Raw genomic sequence first — 20954 nt, forward strand, 5'->3', positions numbered from 1 at the left:
TTCTTTTGTCCCACAGCCAGCCAGGAAAAGCAACACTGGATCGCTTCCCACACTCCATTCGAAGCCAAAGAGGTACAAAAGCCAACCTAATTTAGTCATCTTCCCTCCGCTCTCCCCTGAAATGACCTTACTCACCGGGTCCAGGGAGCTGTTCTGAGTTTGAATGAGCAGCTTTTCCCCTGTGCTTCTTGCTTCAAGGCTGCCTGGATGGAGGTGGGGGGATTTCAGACCAGAGACCGGAGTGTGAGGAAAGAAGCAGGCTCCGGTCAAGGCGCCGACGTTCCCAAGGGGGGGACCTGCCAGCCCACTGCCCACCTCCGGGCTCTGCCCTCTCCTGTCCATCTGTGGGCCTCTCCCGGTCACGCCCCACACCCCATCCCTCTGTGTCATCATTCCCTGATGCTAAGGGTGGCCCTTCTTCAGTGTCCAGTTCAACTCACTCAGCAAGGAGGTCTTTGCCATAAAAAGAGAAGCAGCGTAGCAGATCGGCCTTCAAGCTAAACAGACCCCAGACCCCGTCCTGACTCTGCCAGGTTTCAGCTGTAAGACTCCAGATGACGCAACCTTCTAAGTCTTAGTTTTCCCACCAGTACAATGGGGAGTCAGAAGGTATTTGCCCCATTGAGCGGTCATGAGTATTAACGGGGATTAGCCAGAAAATACTTAGCACAGGGCCCAGGACATGGTAAGCAACGCGCCCAGGTCCTGGCACTCAGGATACGGCTGAACGTGCGCAGCAATGGCTTCCATACGGCCGCGCGCACGGACATCAGTGGATAAGGAAGGTCCAGGCGGGGAAGGGACGGTAGGGCAGAGAGTGTGACCTCAGTGACTGTAACACTGATATCACCCTAGTGCCACTTCAGGCGGCACCTTGGGTAGCTCTAGACTCAGTCACGAACTGGGGTGGTGGGGGTGGGGCACACTGAGGCATCTGATGACATCAGCACAGAAACAACGGCAAGAGTGTAAAGTCTTAGAAGGGGCCAACAAGGAAAACGAAGGTGGTCTGTAAAAGGAGTAAAAACGTGGAACGTTTTAAGAGAAGTAGGGTGAACTGTAAAGGGCTGGCATGCCATAGCAAGGCCCAGACTTTAAAGAAAAACAGGGATGATCCAAGGAAACAGGAAAGATCCACAAGACGTGCCTAGGAATGGAGTGAGTAAACAGGGAAGAAGCAAACCAAAGATGAGGAAGCAGCCTCAAGGCAGCCATACCAGTCACACTCAAGGACGACTCGGGTCCCAGTGAGTCCCTCCCCTACACTCTTTTGTTTTTTGCTTTTTGACCTGGGTTGGGCCCACAAACTAGGTTCCCCGTAACACACGGCACCATGTCACTTTGAAGGTGAGGGGACAGAAAATTGTAACGGGTGAGCCAATATAACCTTGGCAACATAACCTGCCTGAAACATGACTTTGGAAAAGATGCCTCCTGTTTAGAAAATTCTAGAAGGACAAGGAAGTAGAAGAAAAAACAATGGTTTTTTTTTTGGGGGGGGGGTGCCTGCGTGGCTCAGTCAATTAAGTGTCCAGCTCTTAATTTCAGCTCAGGTCATGACCTCATGGTTGTGAGATAGAGCCCCGCATGGGGCTCTACGCTGAGCGTGGAGCCTGCTTAGGATTCTCTCTAGTGGGGCCGAACTCACAGATGAGAAGTTCAGTCCAAATGAGTGTGGTAATTCGGTACATAACAAAGCTGGATGGAGGGGCGCCTGGGTGGCTCAGGTGGTTGGGCGACCCAACTTGGGCTCAGGTCATGATCTTGCGGTTTGTGGGTTCGAGCCCCATGTCGGGCTGTGCGCTGACAGCTGGGAGCCTGGAGCCCATTTCAGATTCTGTGCCTCCCTCTCTCTCTCTCTCTGCCCCTCCCCTGCCCACGTTCTGTGTCTCTTTCCTTCAAAAATAAATAAACATTAAAAAAAATAATTTAAATCGGTGGATGGATTCATTCCATAAGTAGCATTGGAAAAAACTGAAAATCGTTTGAAAAAGAAATAATGATGAAGTTAGATCCCTGTATCACATCACAGCCCAAGTAGTTGGTGGATTTAAAAATGTAACGATGGGGCGCCTGGGTGGCTCGGTCGGTTGAGCGTCCGACTTCGGCTCAGGTCATGATCTCACGGTCCGTGAGTTCGAGCCCCGCGTCGGGCTCTGTGCTGACAGCTCAGAGCCTGGAGCCTGTTTCGGATTCTGTGTCTCCCTCTCTCTCTGCCCCTCCCCTGCTCATGCTCTGTCTCTCTCTGTCTCAAAAATAAATAAACGTTAGAAAAAATATAAAAAATAAAAAATAAAATAAAATAAAATAAAAATGTAACGATAAAAATATATATTAGACTTCCGGTAAAAACTGGCAAATCAACCTCATCTCATTTCTCATCTCTCCTTTCCAAAACATGGCTCAAATAAGAAGGAAGGATAGCAGGCAGGGAAACATTCCTCTGAAAGCCACAAGGACAAAGAGGAGGGAGGGGGGGCTTCAGAGATATAGAAGTCACAAAGCAGAGGGGGTGGTGTTGAATAGTATTCAACTGTTTAAGTTGCGTGCGGTCCGCTACATTAATAAAAAGTGGGGTTTTTTTTAATTTACAAGACAAATTTGATATTTACAAGTAAATATGTTCGTCATCTTGAGGGTGAGGAAGAGTTTTCTAAGCACGGCCCCAAACGTAAATATTTAAAAGGGAAGGATACATTTGATTAGATATTGTTTTAAAAACAAGAAGTTAGGGGCACATGGGTGGCATGCTCAAAGTCAGTTGAGCATCTGACTTTGGCTCAGGTCATGATCTCGCGGTCTGTGAGTTTGAGCCCCGCGTCGGGCTCTGTGCTGACAGCTCAGAGCCTGGAGCCTGCTTCAGATTCTGTGTCTCCCGCTCTCTGACCCTCCCCCGTTCATGCTCTGTCTCTCTCTGTCTCAAAAAAAATAAATGTTAAAAAAAATTTTTTTTTAAATAAATAAATAAATAAAAACAAGAAGGGGCACCTGGGTGGCATGCTCAAAGTCAGTTGAGCATCTGACTTTGGCTCAGGTCATGATCTCGCGGTCTGTGAGTTCGAGCCCAGTTCGAGCTGTCTGTGCTGACAGCTCAGAGCCTGGAGCCTGCTTCAGATCGTGTCTCCCGCTCTCTCTGCCCCTGCCCTGCTCACACTGTCTCTCTCTCTCTCTCTCTCTCCAAAATAAATAAACATTTAAAAATATTTTTAAAAGTACATAAATAAAAGCAAGAAGTTAAAAAATAATAGAAAAGAAATGAAGAGGTGCACCCAGGTGGATCTGTCGGTTAATCGTCTGACTCTTGACTTCAGCTGAGGTCATGATCTCACGGTTTGTGAGTCTGAGCTCATGTCAGACTCTGTGCTGACAGTGTGGAGCCTGCTTGGGATTCTCTGTCTCCCTCTCTGCTCTTGCCCGACTCATGCACACACACTCTCACTCTCAAAAATAAACATCAAAAAAAAAAAAAAAAAAGAAAGAAAGAAAGAAATGAAGAGATAAATAGCAAACTTGGAAAATTTTGCAACCTATAATAAATAAACAGTACTATTCTCTCTATTGAATTCATACAAGTCATTTTTTAAAACAGAACACCTCAGTAGAAAAAGAGACATAAAACATCAATATGCAATTCACAAAAGAACAAAATCAAATGGCTAAGAAGTGTATGAAAAAGAGAAATGTGCCTGCTTGCTTATGATCCCAGAAATCCAGGATAAAAAAACAATGTGAAACTATTTTGGCTGTCAAATTTCAAGAAGCAATCAATGCCAATAGCGAATGTTGGGGACAATGCGTAAAAATGAGCCCTTTCATACATCCTGGCTGGAAAGAGAATGGAAACAACCTTGAGGAAAGGTCAAGTCCTTGACCTGGCCGTCCCGCTTCTAAGAACTTAATCCTTAGAAAACTACTTTCAAATGTGCAATATTTTTCGATAATAAAGACAAAGTCAAAAATACACACGTCCACTTGCGGACTAGCATACATTCGTTAAAAATGGTGAGGAAGGAGCAGCTGTAGCAATCCAGAGAGACATCCACAACTTATTAAGTTAAAAAACAGACAATACAAGGGCATCCTGGGTGGCTCGGTCGGTTGAGCGTCCAACTCTTGGTTTCGGCTCAGGTCGTGATCTCCCAGTTCGTGGGTTCGAGCCCTGCATTGGGCTATATGCTGTCAGCGCAGAGCCTGCTTGGGATTCTCTCTCTCTCCCTTTCTCCCTGCCCCTCCCTCACTTGTGCTTTCTCTCTCAAAATAAATAAAATTTAAAAAACAGCTGATACAAGAGTACTGACTCACCAACCCCTTCTAAGAAATAGAGGAATACTTTGTGACGACATGCAACACCCACACCAGCACTCAGAACAAACTCCAGGGGACTTTAGCCCCAAACTGGGATCTGTGCTTATCTCTGGGTTCTTGGGACAAAGGGTAAATTTTACTTTCTTCCATTTGCTTCCTTTCTAATGTTTGGCCACAAATCTTGCTTTTGTGCTTAACATTTACATATGAGAAAGCAGTGACCAGATGGCAGAGGTTTCCTGCCCTGCGGGGTTGGTGAATTTTCGTTCCCATCATCCCAAGGGGGAATATATCCCCAAACATTTCTAAGTGAAAGCTGAACAGATCTAAACCGGGCAACTTGAGGCTACAACTGTTTCCGCCACTCTGTTTGCTCTGCCTGGCCGGCTCCGCCTGGGTGACTGATGACAGCCAGCATCTGGCAGGATGGGATGGCCAGGCGGCAAATGGCAGGGACAGAGCTGTGGCCGCAAGGCGGGCCCTCGTGGCACCCAGACAGGCGGGATCTAGGGAACCCCCACCCACAAGACCCAGCAAGAAGCTCTGAAAGGAGAAAAGGAAGGGATCAGGGGTGCGTGGGAGGCATCCCATCCAGCCCCTCCAGGGTGAAGGGCTTAATGCACCCGCCCTCCGAGAGGCGCCTGCTGTTTACCAAATCTGGTAGACACAGGAACCCAAAGGGCGTCCTTGAGAAGAGTGAAATGTGACAATTTGTGCCAGCGTGGGGAAGGCAGAAAACAGAATGGCGACCCACCACACCCTTGCAAAGGATCGCTGGACCCTGTGCACCAGCTCAAACTCTATTTCCCAGGGATCTGAATGACAGAACCTGACCTCCTTGCTGTTACTTCCAAGGAGCGTCTGTTGCTGCTGGCCCAGAAGATCCTCTCGGCCCTCCCCTCCCTCTGCCAATTACCTAATGGGCTGGAAACTTCGCTCAAATTCATGAGGGGAGTTCCTACCGGAGAGGACCTTACAGGGAATGTTTTAACGTTAAGGCAAATAATTACTCCCTTATTCGTCTGGTCCAATGTATTTAAACGGTCCCTTTATAAAACACCTTCATTTTACGCGTTGTTTCCTCTCCTGCTTCCCCAAAGAATTTGAGGTATTGAAAGGTGTACTTCATTGAAGACCTTCTCCTCCCCTACCAGCCACTTCCTCAGGGACAAGTGTCTGTGCCATCATCCCCATTTGACACTAGAGCAAACGATCACACAGCAAGTGATGGAGAAGATTACTTGCAGTGAGAACCACCTTGCAAACCAGGCAGGGCCCACTCTTACTCCACGGACATCCGAGTCTTAAGATCAAAGAGGCCCAAAGGCGCAGCTAGATCCCGCCCCCCCCCCCCCCACCAAGTACTGTGCTCCATTAAACTTAAGAAACATCTCCAGGGGCGCCTGGGTGGCTCAGTCGCTTGAGCAACTGACTCTCGGTTTCGGCTGGGGTTATGATCTCGCGGTTCGTGAGTTCGAGCCCGCGTTGGGCTCTGAGCCGACTGTGGGTGGATCCTGTCTGGGATTCTGTCTCTCCCTCTCTCTCTCTCTCTCTCTCTCTCTCTGCCCCTCCCTCGCTCTCTCTCTCTCAAAATAAATAAATAAACTTAAAAAAAAAAAAGGCGACATCTCTAAACTTGTCTTCCAGGCAAAACACGGTGCCAGGCGCCATGGAAAAACCAAACGCACACCCGCACACGAGCAAGCACGCACACATGCACCCCGCCAAGCCCCTTAAAAGCCCTTACGATGTAGAAGAGGGAGAAGTAACTGTAAGTTAGTTCCTGGAGGGTCTATTGCCTCACCGGAAGGTGCCCCCCTTTCATGTTACCTTCCCAGGACTCGGCAGCTCTAAACGTGCGACGGAGCACAAGCCGATAAGCGTTAAGAGTAAATGTGCAGGTAAGTGTGGGGAAAGTAAATTCAACTGCGGGAACCACGGAGCACTTCACTAGGAAGGTCAGGTTTAACTCGGCCTGTGAGCTGCCGACACAGCGCGGGCAAAGGCACAGAGGTCTGTCGACTGCTGGAACTTGACCAACGGGTCAATGCCCAAGGAGGTCAGATGAAAGTCACGGAGGAGCCAAAGTCTTCATCTCGAAAGATGCAGCTGGACCAGAGTGACATGGCTGTCCTCGTGTTTCCAGGGGACGATGGGTCTGTAGGAGCTGGCTCCAGTCCAGGTCAGAGCAATGGCAATGGTGTCAGAATGTCGGGCACACACATAGAGAAATCACGCGTGGGTGGGGAGAAGGGGGCCAGAGGTGACAAGAGGCTTCTTATTCTGAGTGTCTGTCGGGAGCCTTTCCCTCCCGACCCTCAGAAGGAACCATCCTCCTGACAGCTGACTCTTGGACTTACAGCCACCCCAACTGTGAGAAAATACATTTCTCTGGTTTAATCCACCCGGGCTGCGGGGCTTTGTTCCAGAAGCCCAGCAAACACATACAGAAAGGTAAGAGACGAGAAGTCCAGTCAGGAGAGTTCGTTCAGGAGGAAGTTACATGAGGAAAGGGGAGGTCAAGGGTGTCAAATGTTTGCCAGTGGGAGAAATGAGTCCACATGGTTAGATTTTAAAATGAGGTGAGAATGTCAGTGACCTTGTAAAAAGCCAGTTCACAATATATTAAGTATGTAAGACTTAAAAAGCAGGGGGCCAGGGAAACCTGCGTGGCTCAGCCAATCGAGCGTCTGACTTCGGCTCAGGTCATGATCTCGCGGTTTATGAGTTCGAGCCCCACGTCAGGCTCTGTGCTGACAGCTTGGAGCCTGGAGCCTGCTTCGGATTCTGTGTCTCCCTCTCTCTCTGCCCCTCCCCTGTTCACATTCCATCTCTCTCTCTCTCTCAAAAATAAACACTAAAATTTAAAAAAAAAAAAAAAAAAAAAAAAGCAGGGAAACAACAAGTAGGTGTAACCGAACCAAAGTGGGCTCGGCTCGTGGGGAGTCAGAAACTGCACCGTCACACAAAGAAAACTTTTATTTGCAACAACTAAGGAGATCACTCATGGGGAATGGTTTCCAAAGCCATGACTCTCCAAGAGAGGGTGAATGGGTTCCTCCTGTTTGGGGTTAGGATGACTATTTAGATGGGGAGGCCTTGTCATCCTGCGTACAGGCGGGCATAAGATGTCACATGAGCCTTAAGGAAACGTGCCTGTATACTGTAATTGTATGTTATGTAAATGAGGCTGAGGCTCCTCCCTGGGCCGAAACTTTAGCGTTTTGATGATGCAAAGGCGACTCTAGGTCATTCCAGAGGTCAGCTCATGGTCCACCTGCATGGGTGGGAGTCATGTTCAGCTCAAAGGATCTGGGTGGTCTGGGCCTGCCAGAGATTTTATCAGGACAGTCACCATCACCAGGGGGATGGTGGCAGGTTTCCTTGATCTGAGTGAAGCGGAAAGCTGGAGAAATGTCCTTAAGACAAAGGTCAGTGAGTATAAGGCCGGGTCTTGGGATCTACACAGGGTTGGCCCACAGCAAAGGGTGAATGGGGCTGACAAGAATAAGGTGGAAAAGCGAGAGCAGCAAGGGGGGACTCTCCTTCTGGAAGCTTTGCATTCCAGAGAGGGAAATGGGGAGGCAGTGAGGTCAAGCAAAGTCTTGCGTTGACTTATGTTTATGAGCTTAAGGAAGGAAACTCTGAGATTTGAGTTGAGAAATGGAAGCCCATTAGATTAACGGCAAAGCCAAGTTTTCCTTGTAAAGGAGTTAAGGACGTCTGTTCCTCTGAAACAGGAAGACAGGTGAGTATCTGAAGTAGAGATGGAGAATGTTGACGTCGAGGGTTATAGGAGATGCAGTTCGTGCCCTTGATCCCCCCAAATAGGAGGCAAGGTCATCCCCTGAGAAGGCTTATGGGTGAGAAGAGCGGGGTAACTAGGAAGCACAGAAGTATAGACATAGCACATAGGACAAGAAATCAGCCTGGAGCTCAGGAGAAGGATTAGTAAAAAGAATCGGGGCCCCAGCTGTTGTTGAACAACACAAATTTTTAATGAAATCAACTGAGCTGGCTGGGAACTTGAAAAAGTAAATGCTTGACTTTATTCAAGGTTGAGGGTTGCACAGTGAAGACAGTAATAGGTCAGGAAGGTCAACGAGTACAGGGTTCTTGGGAATTCAGAGTAGAGGTAGTGGCCCAGGGTTCTACGCGAGGCTTGCTAATGACCTCTAAAGAGACAGAGTCATTACAGGTTACACGTCAGAAGGAGGCAGCTGCACAGTTATCCTCAAGAAGGAGTCCGCCAACCATAGGCCATGGGCCAAAATCCGGGCCACCCTTTGTTTTTGGAAGTAAAGTTTTGTTCCGACACAGCCACACTCGTTCGTTTACATCCTGTCAATGGTGGCCTTCCTGCTACAACAGCAGGGGTGAGAAATTGCAGCAGGGACCACAAGACCTGCAAAGCCTAAAATATTCACTATCTGCCCCTTTCCAGAAAAAGTTTGCCAATCCCTAAAGGACCAGAACTGTAGCGTGAAAAAGCAAGTGGCAACACCAAGCAAGCAAGAAGGGAGGGAGAGCCAAGACTAGGCCAAGCTGATGACCAAGGCAGCGGGCACGGGATTGGGTAAAGGGCACCATCAGGCGGCCCCAGCCTACGACCAAGGGCAGAGCAACCAGGGCAACCCTGAAAACCCAATGCAGAGAGCAAGCCTGAAGTGAGGGAGACTGCAGGGGTTTCCATCTGTCCCCTAGGACCCCCACAAGAGGCTCATATTGGGGGAATGAGCTAAATCAATATGAACAATCCAGCAAGAATGAGGCAAAGGCTTCACCATGAGTTCAGTGGGTGGCCACCAGAGAAGGATAGGGGCCAACACAGAGTCCAGTGGGTGGCCAACATGGGACGGTGGTAGAGTCTGTAAGTCAGGGCAATACAGGTGATCTTTGACCTACCATACTCACAGGTGCCCCAACTGACATTCCAACCCTACCAACTGGCCGTGGATTCTCTCCTTTGTTTATGAACTAGGGTTTGCCCACATGTGCGTCCATCAAAGGACACATCTCCCGAGAGCCGGATGGGGAAAACAGGACAGGCCATCTGCCTCAGGACCAACTCCAACGGTGTGAGGGAGAGGGCATCCATGTGAAGGCAAAAGTGTGTCCCACGAGGCGAATGTCACAGTCAGAGTATGTATGACAACGTTCTACGGAAGTTTCCTGGACAATCGTAATTACAAAGGCAGGATAGCCTGGCAGCTTAAGGGCTCTAGTCGTGAGCCCAGCTTCCCTATTCATTAGCTGAGGGACTTTCAGCAAGGTGCTTAGCTTCTCCTCATCCATACAAACAGAAACAATAATGGTATCTACCTCACCAGGTTGTTGAAAGGATTAAAGGAGTTAACATATGTGAAGAACTCAGAAGGGAATACTTACATAACCATTAGCTATAATTATACTGCTTCAATCTTTATGCTAATTTTCATGTGCCCCTCAGTCTTCTACTCTATATAAAGGTTTGATCTTCTAGGGCAGAATACACACAACCCAGAGAAAGCAATGTCCTGTCCATTTCAGTCACCGAGTTTCACATCCACTGTCTTCGCCTCATGTCAGTTACAAAGCATAACGCGATGGGCAAGAAACCGTCCCCATCAACACTGACGTGCTGAAACAGGTGCCTTGAGTTGAAAAAGCAGCAAAAAAGGATCCAACAAAATATAATTTATTAGTCATCTGAACACGTCATGGCTGGGTGATAAATGCCAAGCACATCAATTATGAACTATTCTTACAACAGGTTTAACATCAGGGAACGCGACATCGGGGAACCTGTATGTCGCGAACGTTCCTGATTTGTTTCAACGACAGGAGAAAAACATTTGGGGTAAAAACGGTAAATGTAATTATTTTGCATGAAGCAGGGCAGCCTGCATCGGGGTCCCGCCTGGGAGCGGGCTGCTGAACATCTGTCAAAGTGTCAACTCAAACCACAGACGTGAAGAACTTCGTCAAGCTTCCGCGTAGCTAACTGAAGTTGGCGGGGTGGCGGAGGGAGAGGATGGAAAATCACAGGTAGAATACATCTCTCAGTTCTCAGGTGCCTTTAATGTGACTATATCTGCAGTCTTTCTGGATGTCTCTGTCCTCTGATTGCCCTGCACCGGGAGCAGTGCTGGGGGGAGGGGAGGGACGTTCTCCTCCAGCCTCGCTTTCCTCCTCTTTGTCTCATGTCCACAGCAGCCCTGACCAGATGATGTGGCTCAGGGCAAATCACTCTGGGTCTCAGTGTCCTCCCCTCCCAAACCCAAGTGGTTCAGACTGGATAATTCCTAAGGTTCCTTCCAGCTCTCCGAGCTTCTGATCCCAACTGTATAAATGCTGGCCAGAGACAGATCACGCTGGATCCTGAAGGACAAGTAAATGCAAGTCACTGTACCCATGATACCAACTTTTGGTCTCCAATACCGGAGCGATGATGTTTAAGTGTCCAGAGAACTTTAATGAATATTTAATTGCTCTATTCTTTATAAGAATATATAAAGATGGGAGGCAGGCTCCGGGCCTCCTGTTCTCCAACCCTACCCTGAGGGAACCAAAGATGCTGTAATATCAAGGAAAAGCAATGGTTCCAGAAACCCTCCATGTGAAGCTAAGGAAGGAAGGAAGACGATTCTTCTAACTAGGTCTTGCCCACCCAGGGGGTCCCAGAAGCAGTAGGGCCACTGGGGAAGAGGGGATGGGCGAAATAGGGGAAGGGGATCAAGGGGTCCAAACTTCCAGTGATAAAGTAAATCGCAGGGATATAACGTAATACAACATAGGGACTACGGTAATAATGTTGTAATAACTTTGTACGGTAACACGATAACTAGACCTACTGAGGTCATCATTTGATGATGTATACAAATATGGAATGCCGTACACCTGAAACTAATCTAATACTGTATGTCAGTTATAAATCAAGAAAAAGGAAAGAAGAATAAAGGCAGGCAGGCAGGAAGGAAAGTAGGCAGGCTCTAAGCCTGCTGCAGACCCAGGTATCAGGATTCACATTTGACCAAGATCCCCAGGTAATACGCAGGCACCTGTTTGAGAAAAGCTGTTCTCAACCCCGGTTCTCAACGGTGACTATACAGTGGAATCATCTGGGGTCTGGGTCCCACCCCAAGATTCTGACATCACCGGTCTGGGATGTGACGACGGGGCATTAGGATTTTTTTAAGGCTCCCCAGGGGATTCGGATGTGCAGACAACTGAGAAACACTGAACTAAATCTTCCACTTCAGGTTCTAAAACTCAAATCCAGGGGTGCCTGAGTGGCTCAGTCGGTTGAGCGTCCGACTTCAGCTCGGGTCACGGTCTCGCCGTTTGTGAGTTCGAGCCCCGCGTCGGGCTCTGTGCCGACAGCTCGGAACCTGGAGCCCGCTTCGGATTCTGTGTCTTCCTCTCTCTCCGTCCCTCCCCTGCTCAAGCTCTGTCTCTGTCTCAAAAATGAATAAAAAACATTAAAAAAAAAATTTTTTTTAACTCAAATCCAGGGCCAGCCAACCTCCCTCTGGAGAGGTCTGTATCACCTTTCCCAAGACCACAGGAGGTCACCCACTCCCAGGAATTCCAAGTCGGTACCTGCCTCTTGCATTTACCATCCCCCCTAGCGACTAGGCTCCGATAGGGCGTGGCCACTTCCAGAGAGTGCTGTCTATCAGCACTGGCTCGTTCACTCTCTCTCTCTCTCTCGTGCCCACGGCAGTGCTCCAAATCAGAGGACAGAACTTTCTTCTTCGGCAACACCTTTCATCCAGGGATCTCCAAGCACACGACTCCCCAGGGCCCATCGCTTTAGTCCCTTCTGCTATGCAAGATTCTGAGTCAGCCTGCAGCACGGATAATAATTGAAGGCTGACAACAATCTCTGAGTGTGAGTCCACTGAGTATCAGCACTTAATGTTTCCTTCATTTTTAAAAATTTTTCTTAAAGTTTATTTATTTTGAGAGGGAGAGAGAGAGAGAGAGAGACAGAGGGAGAGAGCAGGGGAGGGGCAGGGAGAGAGGGGGAGAGAGAGAATTCCAAGCAGGCTCCACAATGTCAGCTTGAACTCATGCACCGTGAGATCACGAACTGAGCCGAAAGCAAGAGTGGGTCGCTTAACCGACTGAGCCACGCAGGCGCCCCTCCCTCATTTTCAGACCCGTGGTTCCTCCTGTTGCCCACTGCCCTTGGAGGGCTCCATGGATCCTGTGCGTCTGGGTTTCTGAGAGCGGCGTGTATCTCTGGGTGTAAGAAGTACAGAACTTTGGTATTTGTTAGGATCACACAAGGCAGAAGCCAGCAGCACTTAAATCTAGCAGAGCAAGACGTGGGTTAGCGACCATGCGACTGACTTGAGGGCTGGGTCGGAGAACCACCGGCCTCAGCTGAAGGCAGACAGTCTGTCCTCTACCGGCTACCACTTCATGTCTCACGAAGCAGAAGGACTGGGGCCACCCCGGAAACAGACCTGAAAGCCACACACCCCGCAGATCCCCTCTTTACGGCTCCGCATCCATGAGTTCGCCCAAAAAAGTCATTTTTTAACTGTTTATTTTTGAGAGAGAGAGAGCACGTGCACACACACAAGAGGGGAAGGGCAGAGAGAGAGGGGGGACAGCACAGAGCCCGATGTGGGACTTGAACTCACAAACTGCGAGATCATGACCTGAGCCAAAGTTGGACGCTTAACCCGCTGAGCCACCCAGGTGCCCCCCCCCAAAAAAAACCCTGATTGAACCACAGTGATTTCACAAAGTCAGATGCCGATCTTTCTTGCAGGGAGTCTGTCTGTGACAGCCAGGGGAAGGTGGGGACTTCAGCTGGTGAGTCACCAGCCTCCGGGGCCCCGCCTGCAGTGGTGCTGATTCCCTTCCACCACATTCTGACCCTGGGCACGTGACCGAACCTCGCTGCATCTCCGCATCTCCATCTGTAAAATGGGGGAAGCACTAATCCTCAGGGAACTGACGGCACATAGGAAGCACTCCGCAGGTTCGCTATTAGCCCTGTCACTTCCTGTTGGATGGGGAATGTGTGTTTATGTGTCTGTGCATAAAATGAATCATCAACCATCGACCAGATTAAATAACAAAGCAACTGGTTTTAAGAACACGCAGCAGGAATGCTGGAGGCTGAAATGCTACATCGACGTGCCGTACAGATGTTTGAAGTTTTCTTACCAGACTATAAAAATGTTTACACAGTAATTAGGCCTGTTATCAGTACGCAAACAGATTACACTCTACAGAACGAATGAACAGCTCAGAAACCCATTTTTCATCAGGTTCAGAGCGCTTTCCTAATTCTTGGGTTTACCAAAATAAATTCACTTCCTGACAACACGGAGCCACTGCTGATATCCGGAGAGTGGCGCCCAGGTGGGGGAATCGGCGGAGGGCGCACACACGCACATGCACACACACACACACACACACACACACACACACCCCACTTACTCTCTCCGGTCTTCAATTTCCCCCCTGTAAAATGACACAACCCGAGGCCCCCTCTCCATGGCTCTATTCCATTACCATTATTCTCTTCGGAGCACATACTTGCTCTCCTTTTCATCAAGAAAGGACGTGTTTAATTATGGTAATGATGGGGAAGGTGGTAATTCTGCTGAATCACATAATGAGACTCCAATCCCACTCTCGTTCGGTTACATTAACATGGACTTTGGGCCACTCATTCCTGGCTCGTGAGCCCCCAAGATCCAGTCTGCGCGACGAGGCCACGCAGACAGACGGCTCTTCCCAAACGCATCGGCAGTGGCTTAAGTAACACTTCACTGAGTGTTATTCTTTTCCTGTTTTCAAGGGACGAAAGAGTATTCTGTGGTAATAAATATGTCACCAAAATAATTGGCTCAGCTCCCTGGTTTGCTCCTCCTAAGTTTCCGTATCGGCTAACTTTTGTTAATGAAAACAATGCAATCGTGATACCAACTTTTGGGCTCCAGTCCTAGAACAATAATGTTTCAAGGCTCAGAGATGAACTTTTAATGAATATTTAATTGCTCAATTCTTTATAAGCATAAAGCGTGCTTTCAGTGAACACTCTGAATACCAAAAGGGCAAGATTCAGTTTCTCTTAGCTGAGTTATGTGTTCAAGTTTTCCCAATGGTTTTGTCGCAAGGGGGGAAAAGGTCATCTGGGTAAGAGCTCGAGAGGAAGGAATTTTGCAGAGTAATTTGGATAGGGTGATTTGTTTTCGCAATATTCCAAAATCCTTCAACCAGGTAGGGATGCAGGGATCTGAAACACACACGGAAAAAAAAAATCGAACAATATATGACCAGAAATGTTAACGGTCTGGGGAACGACAGGGCAGAAAGGTACTTTTATTTTTTTTATATAACATTTCTGTGTTGCTTTAATTTCTTATAAAAGAAAGAGAATGTTTGCTCTCCGCACTAAAAATATTTTTTAAGCATAAAACAAAGCGCCACCGATTGGACAGCTGGTGTCGACTGTAAACATCCTCTTTTCGGGCCCAACCAGGACCGTGGGTTTTGACATCAACCTTTCCAGAAATGAAACGGGAGGGGGAAAGTGTGTAGCAGACAGAATCTCACAACACCCCTTAAAATCATTTTTTCCGGATTACAAAAGAAACGTGTGCTCATCTTCAGGAACGTAAAAATCATCTGCAATGGCAACACCTTTGGACAGCAGCGTTAATATATTTAGTCCACTCCTTTCCATTATTCTATACCATGTTTTTAAACAAAACTGAAATCATACTAGAAATGTGGTTTCAATTAACTGGTACAGTAGAAACCACTAAATTAAGGTCACCAATGCATTCTCTCTCCATCTGTTACTCTTAAACTCTACATTTTAACTCTGATGGATAAAAACCCACTTTATTGTACCAAGGTGGTGCATACAGAATGCACAGCTGCCAGGGTGCTCTTTTGAAAACATAAATTATGTCACTCCCCCGTTTGAACCTCTCCGGCAGCCCCCATCAAACTCAGTGTCAAACCCAAACTCTACAAGGTGACTTCCCAGGCGCCCCATAAATGAGCCCCTGATTCTTTGAACTCGTATTCTACCACATTAGCCTCCTTCCTGTTCTTCTAACGCACCCGTTTTGTTCCTACCTCAGGACCTTTGCACTGGCTGTTGCCACCACCCAGAAGTTCTTCTCCAGATCTTTCCCAACTTACTCAGCTTAAATATGGCTCCTCAGGGAGAACTTTCTTGACCGCCCAATCTGAAGTGGCACCTCCATCTGTCTCAGTTAGATCATCAAATCTCATTGCCGATTTTTGTTCTTTTTACTGTAAGTTACACCACAAGACTGTGAAAGCACCACCTCTAACTCACCATCTTCCCCAGACCTGAACCAGATATGCTCAATAAGTATCCGTTAAATGAATGAAAATGTTTTCAGGGTATCCAGATTTGTGGGGCAGGAGATAAAGCAACCTACTTAAACAGGCCTTATTCACAGCAGCAGGGCCCCTTAATGAGACTCAAAAATAGGTCGTCACCTTCTCCTGCAGCCTGGTCATGGACAGCGGCCCACAGCACCGCCTGTGGGAAAACAAGTGAGTTATTCAGTCTTGGCCAGACCTTTGTTTTGCTTATCCAGACCATTACCTAAACCGGAAAGCCAGTGGCCACACTATACCCTTCCCTTTCTCCTACCCCTACATCGGTTACTTAGTAAGTCCTCTCCCCCACCACCACCTAACTCTCCCCCGCTCCGTGTCTGGCTCTTCAGCCCTGTGACTTCCCATCACAGGTTTTAGCCAGAGTTGCTGTCGGTTACCCACAACCTCGCTGGCATCCACGCCCCTGGTCTCCTCCCCGGCAAATCCATTCTCCGCCGGGTCTCCAACCAGACTTACCTAAAACTCGAATCTGACCACACTGCCCACCCCCAACAGAGAAAGGCTGAGCCCCGAGTCCTGACCCAAGGTCTCCATCGTATCATTCCGGCCTCTTCTCTTGTTGCTCCCTCCCTCCACCTTCAAGCTCCAGGAACTGCGAACCCCAGGCTGCCTCCTCCTATTCTCCGTGCCTTTTCCCGCCCCTCTCACCCCTGGCCCGCCCTATTTCCTCTGCATTGGAATACCCATTCGAGGCCGACCGCCTTGCAATCATCTTTTAAGCTCAGCTCAGACGTCGCTGCCACGCTAGGCTGGATGCCATCCGTCTCTGCTCACAAATGTGTAGCCCTAACACATGGCCTGCCTTCCCCACTAAACTGTGACTGTTTTGATGACAGGCGCTGTGTCATAGTCATCTCTGTATCCGTAACCACATAATAGGCGCCGAAGGCATTTTGGTTAGATGTTAAGTGATTAAACACATAATTCACTTTGAAAACCCCAGGTTGGAGGCAACAATGTGTTTTCGTTTTCCCCCTTTCTGACCGTATTCAGCACTACCCTCAAACTGAGCGACCGAGGGATCAGCCAGGGCTCTGCCCATCGCGAAGGATGATCGCTTGAGAGTCACGACGCACACTGTTTTCAAAAGCATCAGAGGCTGTCTCTGGTGGTGCTACCTGACGGTTCTCCATCACAAGAGGACCTTTCAGACACTCTGACGACACCAGTTTAGGCCTCCAGTGAAGGGCAGAGATGCCCCCTACCCCATACCAACGTGGGCACAGGCAGAGAACGTGCGAAGAAAGCATCAGCAGCCTATAATCGAAGCAACCCGGTCTGGAACTTGACACGGCTCCGGTGTGGGCGCGCCTGGAGGGCAGGGCACCTGCCCCCAGAGCTCCTCCGGTGCCCGGGCTTCCTCGTCGGGAACGACGAGCAAACATAAGGTGCCCACTAAGGGGCTGGCGCTAAAGAAGGCATGGAAGGTCAGAGGCTACTCAAACACTCCTCAGCTCATAAGCAGCACTGTGGGCTTAGACTCAGGAACCCCAGCCTCTTAGAATCAAACCCTAAACCCTGCCTCTCACCCACAAGCTGCAACAGCCTCAGGAAAGGTATTTCGCTTCCCTGGGCATCAATTTCCAAATATGAAAAACAAGGATAACGTGAACTCAGATGTGGAAGTGTCCGGTACCAAGTAGGGTCTCAGAGACAAGGTCTCCAAAGACCTTAAACCTCCCGAGTCCTACCAGAACCTGGGGGTTCCTCTCACTATAACAACTAGCGCCCCCTTCTGCCACCCAATGAGCACTGCATGGGCTGCCAGTACTGGTCAGGACTGGCAAAGCTGGGGCCAGCTAGGACCAGGCTCAAGGACCAGCTCACAGAGACCTCTCCCCAGCTGTTGACCCAGGAGCACACTGTCCCTCCCAACGCCACTTGCTATGGAAAAGAAATTTCTAGACTGGAGCCCAACCCTGCCCAATATTCAAGCCCCGATCAGAGGCCTCCCGCCGTGGAGACAAATGTTCAACTCACCTAAGCAGCTGTCCCACACGCACCCTCACCCCCCCCCCATCCCCGCTGCCCCTTAGCGAGGAAAGCGGGTCTTCTTCTCCACGGAATCAACTGGATTAAACCATTTTCTTTCTAAAGAGCCCCTCTCCTGCACCCGCACCGAAGGCCTGATTACTGGCAATGAGCAACACTCAGAGTTCAGAGAAAGGTGGATCTTGATGAACAATTCTAAGAAGATTTAGCGCTCCTCCAATCAAATACGCTAGGGATTGTGTTACCGGACTGTTTTGCTTTCATTACTCCGCGTGGACACATCCAGTAACCAACTTGGGTGTTGTGGACCAGCTTCTCGGTAAACAGAGCCTGTCTTCAGACAGCTAGTCTGAAGTGTCTGCAGTGAGCTCAGAAAGGGGGGCCACGCGGCTGGGCTTCCGCCCGCGCAGGCCGCTGGGGAACGCAGCCCCGGGCATCCACGGGGCATCCGTGGGGGCCGCCACCGCCCGCCCAAGAGACTGGCAAAGTTCCGCAGCTCCGGGAATGCATCCTAAACCGGGTGTCACCGCAGAGCCCAGAAGAGGTCGGAGTGGCCCCCTCAGGCTCCAGTCAAAGCCTCAGATAAACAAGCAGCGAATACAATCCGGACTCCACCAACACTTCCTTCTTCGTCCCCCCCCCCCAAAACTCCCTTCCACCCCACAAAGAGGAAATAAAAACCACCAACAAGCCAAGGAGGAGAGCTGGAGTCCAGCTTCGATTTAAAAAAAAAAAAAAAAAAAAAAAAAAAGCCCTGCTCTAGCCTCAAGACAATTTCACACCAAGTGGCTTTAAAACCCTTCCCAAAGCTCTGATGCCTGGATTGAAAAAGAGTTTATCTCTTTGACTGAAAGCCAGCGGTGAAAGCAGCAGAACGGGGCAATCTTAGGAGTTAGTTTTCCCATTTGCACAAATGCGGGGTGTCTGGACATCCCGAGGGCAGAAACCTACCCATTCTTCCTAGAGAAGGTCACCTAGCTCTAACGCGGAGGAGGATCTTATTCGCGTGAGACTGTCGTTATTAATTAGCACGCCTCGGGCTCCGGTGGCCACGACCCAGCACGGCCACACGCGGCACCGGCTGCTGATCTCCGAGCCCGGCAAAGTCTCCTTTTCTGCGGAAAAACAGGCTCGGGGCCTGGGGATGGCGCCCCGGTCTTGGCACCCGGGGAACTGCAGGCACACTTCCACCTGGGCTCAGGGCTTCAAACCAACCGCAGGGAAAGGCGCCTTCTTCACGCACGCCTCCTCAGAGCGAAAAAGAGCAGTGGCAAACGCTGCTGCGGGTGGGGGCAGAGGGCGCACGTGGCGGGCGCCTCGGAGGCAAAACGCGGCCCCGGGTCCCCGCTCGGCAGCACCGTCCCGTCGGCGTGGGGCGTCCTCCGCTCGCCCTGGCCCCGGGGCCCGCCCCAGAACTACCTGCTGCTGCCTAGGCGCCCTCAGGCCAAGTCTGAGGAAGTTCACTCCCCGCCGCGCCAGTCCGGGGAGGCTGGGGCGCCGCGTAAACCCGGACTGCCCGGGACAACCGGAGCCCGCCCCTGCCCGGGCGCCCGACCCCGGGAACTGCCGGGGGCCCGGGGCCGGCCGAGCAGCGGCCAGGTCCCAGCCTGCACTCCCGAGGCCTCCCGGGTTATCCCGCGCTCCCCGGGGCCCGCGGACCCCGGGCGGGTGGCGGCGAGAAGCGTGCGCCCCGGAGGGCTGGCAACCCGCGCCGGGGGTGGGGGGGAGGGGGGAGCCGGAGGTGGAGGGAACCCTGCGTCCCGCCTCTCCCGATCGCCATGACCCCGGCTTCCCGGAGACCTGGAAGCCGCGCTGCTCTCCCACCTGGGCTGCGGTGCGGCTCCCTCTCCTCCCCTTCCTTCCCGCCGCCCGGGCGCCCGCGGCCGGGGGCGCGCAGCCCAGCGGCCCCCCGGCGCCGCGGACTCCGCGAGCGGCGCGCAGCCTGCAGCCCGCGCGGTCCGGGACGCCCGAGCGGGACGTCCGCGGCCCTTCCCGGCCCCACGCCCCCGGGCGGGCGGCCAGCAGCCACCCCCAGGGGAGGTCCAGGTGGCTCGGGCGGCCCCCGGCCCGCGCGGCGCCCTCCGCCGGAGCCAACAGGTACGGGAGGCGTTGTCCGCGGCCGGCCGGCCGGCCGCCCGCTCCGGGGCAGGGGCTCCGGCGCCGCGGAGAGGGGCGAGGACGGAGGGGAGAGGCGGGGGCGGAAGGCGCGGGAGGGCGCGAGCGGGCGGCGGCACTCACCTCTGGCTGGGCCGGGGCCGGCCGCGCGGCCCGCTGCCCCGAAGCCCGGGTTCCGAGGCGCCTCCGCGCGGCGCGGGGGGCTTCCTCCGAGGCCCGCAGGGAGGGGGCGGCGCGGCCGCAGGCGCCGGCGGGCAGCGCTCAGCCTGGCGCTCACACCCCCAGCCGGCAGCCGCGTCCCCGCGCCGGCATCCTCGCTGCCGCCGGCTCCCACGGCGCCCCGGGCCGCTCCCCAAGCGCGCGCCGGGCCGGCGCGAGCCCCTCGTCGGCTCGGAGCGCGATCCGGGCACGCTCCTCCCTGTCCTTGTCCTCTGCTCCCGTCTGGGGACGCGTGCCCCGCACCCCGGCACGGCGCGCTCCTCTACCCCTCCCGCTCCCGCTGGCCGTGCAGAGCCCCGGCGCGCGGGCTCAGCCCATGTGCGCGGCTGTCTCGCTGCGCCCCGGAGCCCAGTGGCCGAGGCCCCGCCGGAGTTGCGCGCCCTAGAAACTCCATGCAGCTCCGGCCTCCTCCCCGGCTCCTCCCCGGCGGGCCCCCCGGGGCCTGGAGGCCGCCCGCAGCGCCGTCCCCGCTCTGCCTCCGGCCGCGACAGGAGCCGGGGTCCAGGGCTCGCGTCGGCCACCCGCGCCCCGGCTGCTCCGAGGGACGGGGAGCCCCCACCCCCACCCCTTCGCCTCTCCAATGGCTCCCTCGGTTTCCAGGCAGCGCAACCTGAGGAACGCCTCGGCGCGCGCGCACTCACACTCGCGCACACACACACACACACACACACGCACTGCACACACAGGCACACACGCGGGGGGCGAGCTGGAGCTTGGCAGACGGTCCTCCTTCTTTTCCTCCCCAAAGAAGCTGCCCACGTTAACTCCGGCAAACTGCTGTTTCTCCGTATTGGACAACTCGCCCGAGCGCCCCCCACCTTAACTGCTTCGTCCCCGGTGCCCACACCCTTGGGCCACAGTCCACACCTGCATCCCCGCCCGGGGGAAGGATGGGAGGCCGAGTCCAGGGGCGGGAGGGGGATTCAGCGTGC

At 52.0% G+C, this 20954-nt stretch overlaps 1 protein-coding gene across 4 annotated transcripts in view; it reads right to left on the reverse strand.

The window, feature by feature from the left end:
• The window catches only part of CALN1 (calneuron 1), a 528610-nt gene that overhangs the window by 409212 nt on the left and 98444 nt on the right, over window positions 1-20954 (reverse strand). The window contains exon 1 of one of the 4 annotated variants that reach the window (XM_058711415.1): window positions 19927-20647. The exons of the other annotated variants lie outside the window; for them this stretch is intronic. The gene's annotated coding sequence lies outside the window, so the exon portion shown is untranslated. Of the gene's footprint in view, window positions 1-19926; window positions 20648-20954 lie in introns of those variants that run through there. 4 annotated transcript variants of the gene reach the window in all.

The sequence above is a fragment of the Neofelis nebulosa genome, chromosome 18 (genome assembly GCF_028018385.1).
Source record: "Neofelis nebulosa isolate mNeoNeb1 chromosome 18, mNeoNeb1.pri, whole genome shotgun sequence".
NCBI lineage: Eukaryota > Metazoa > Chordata > Mammalia > Carnivora > Felidae > Neofelis > Neofelis nebulosa.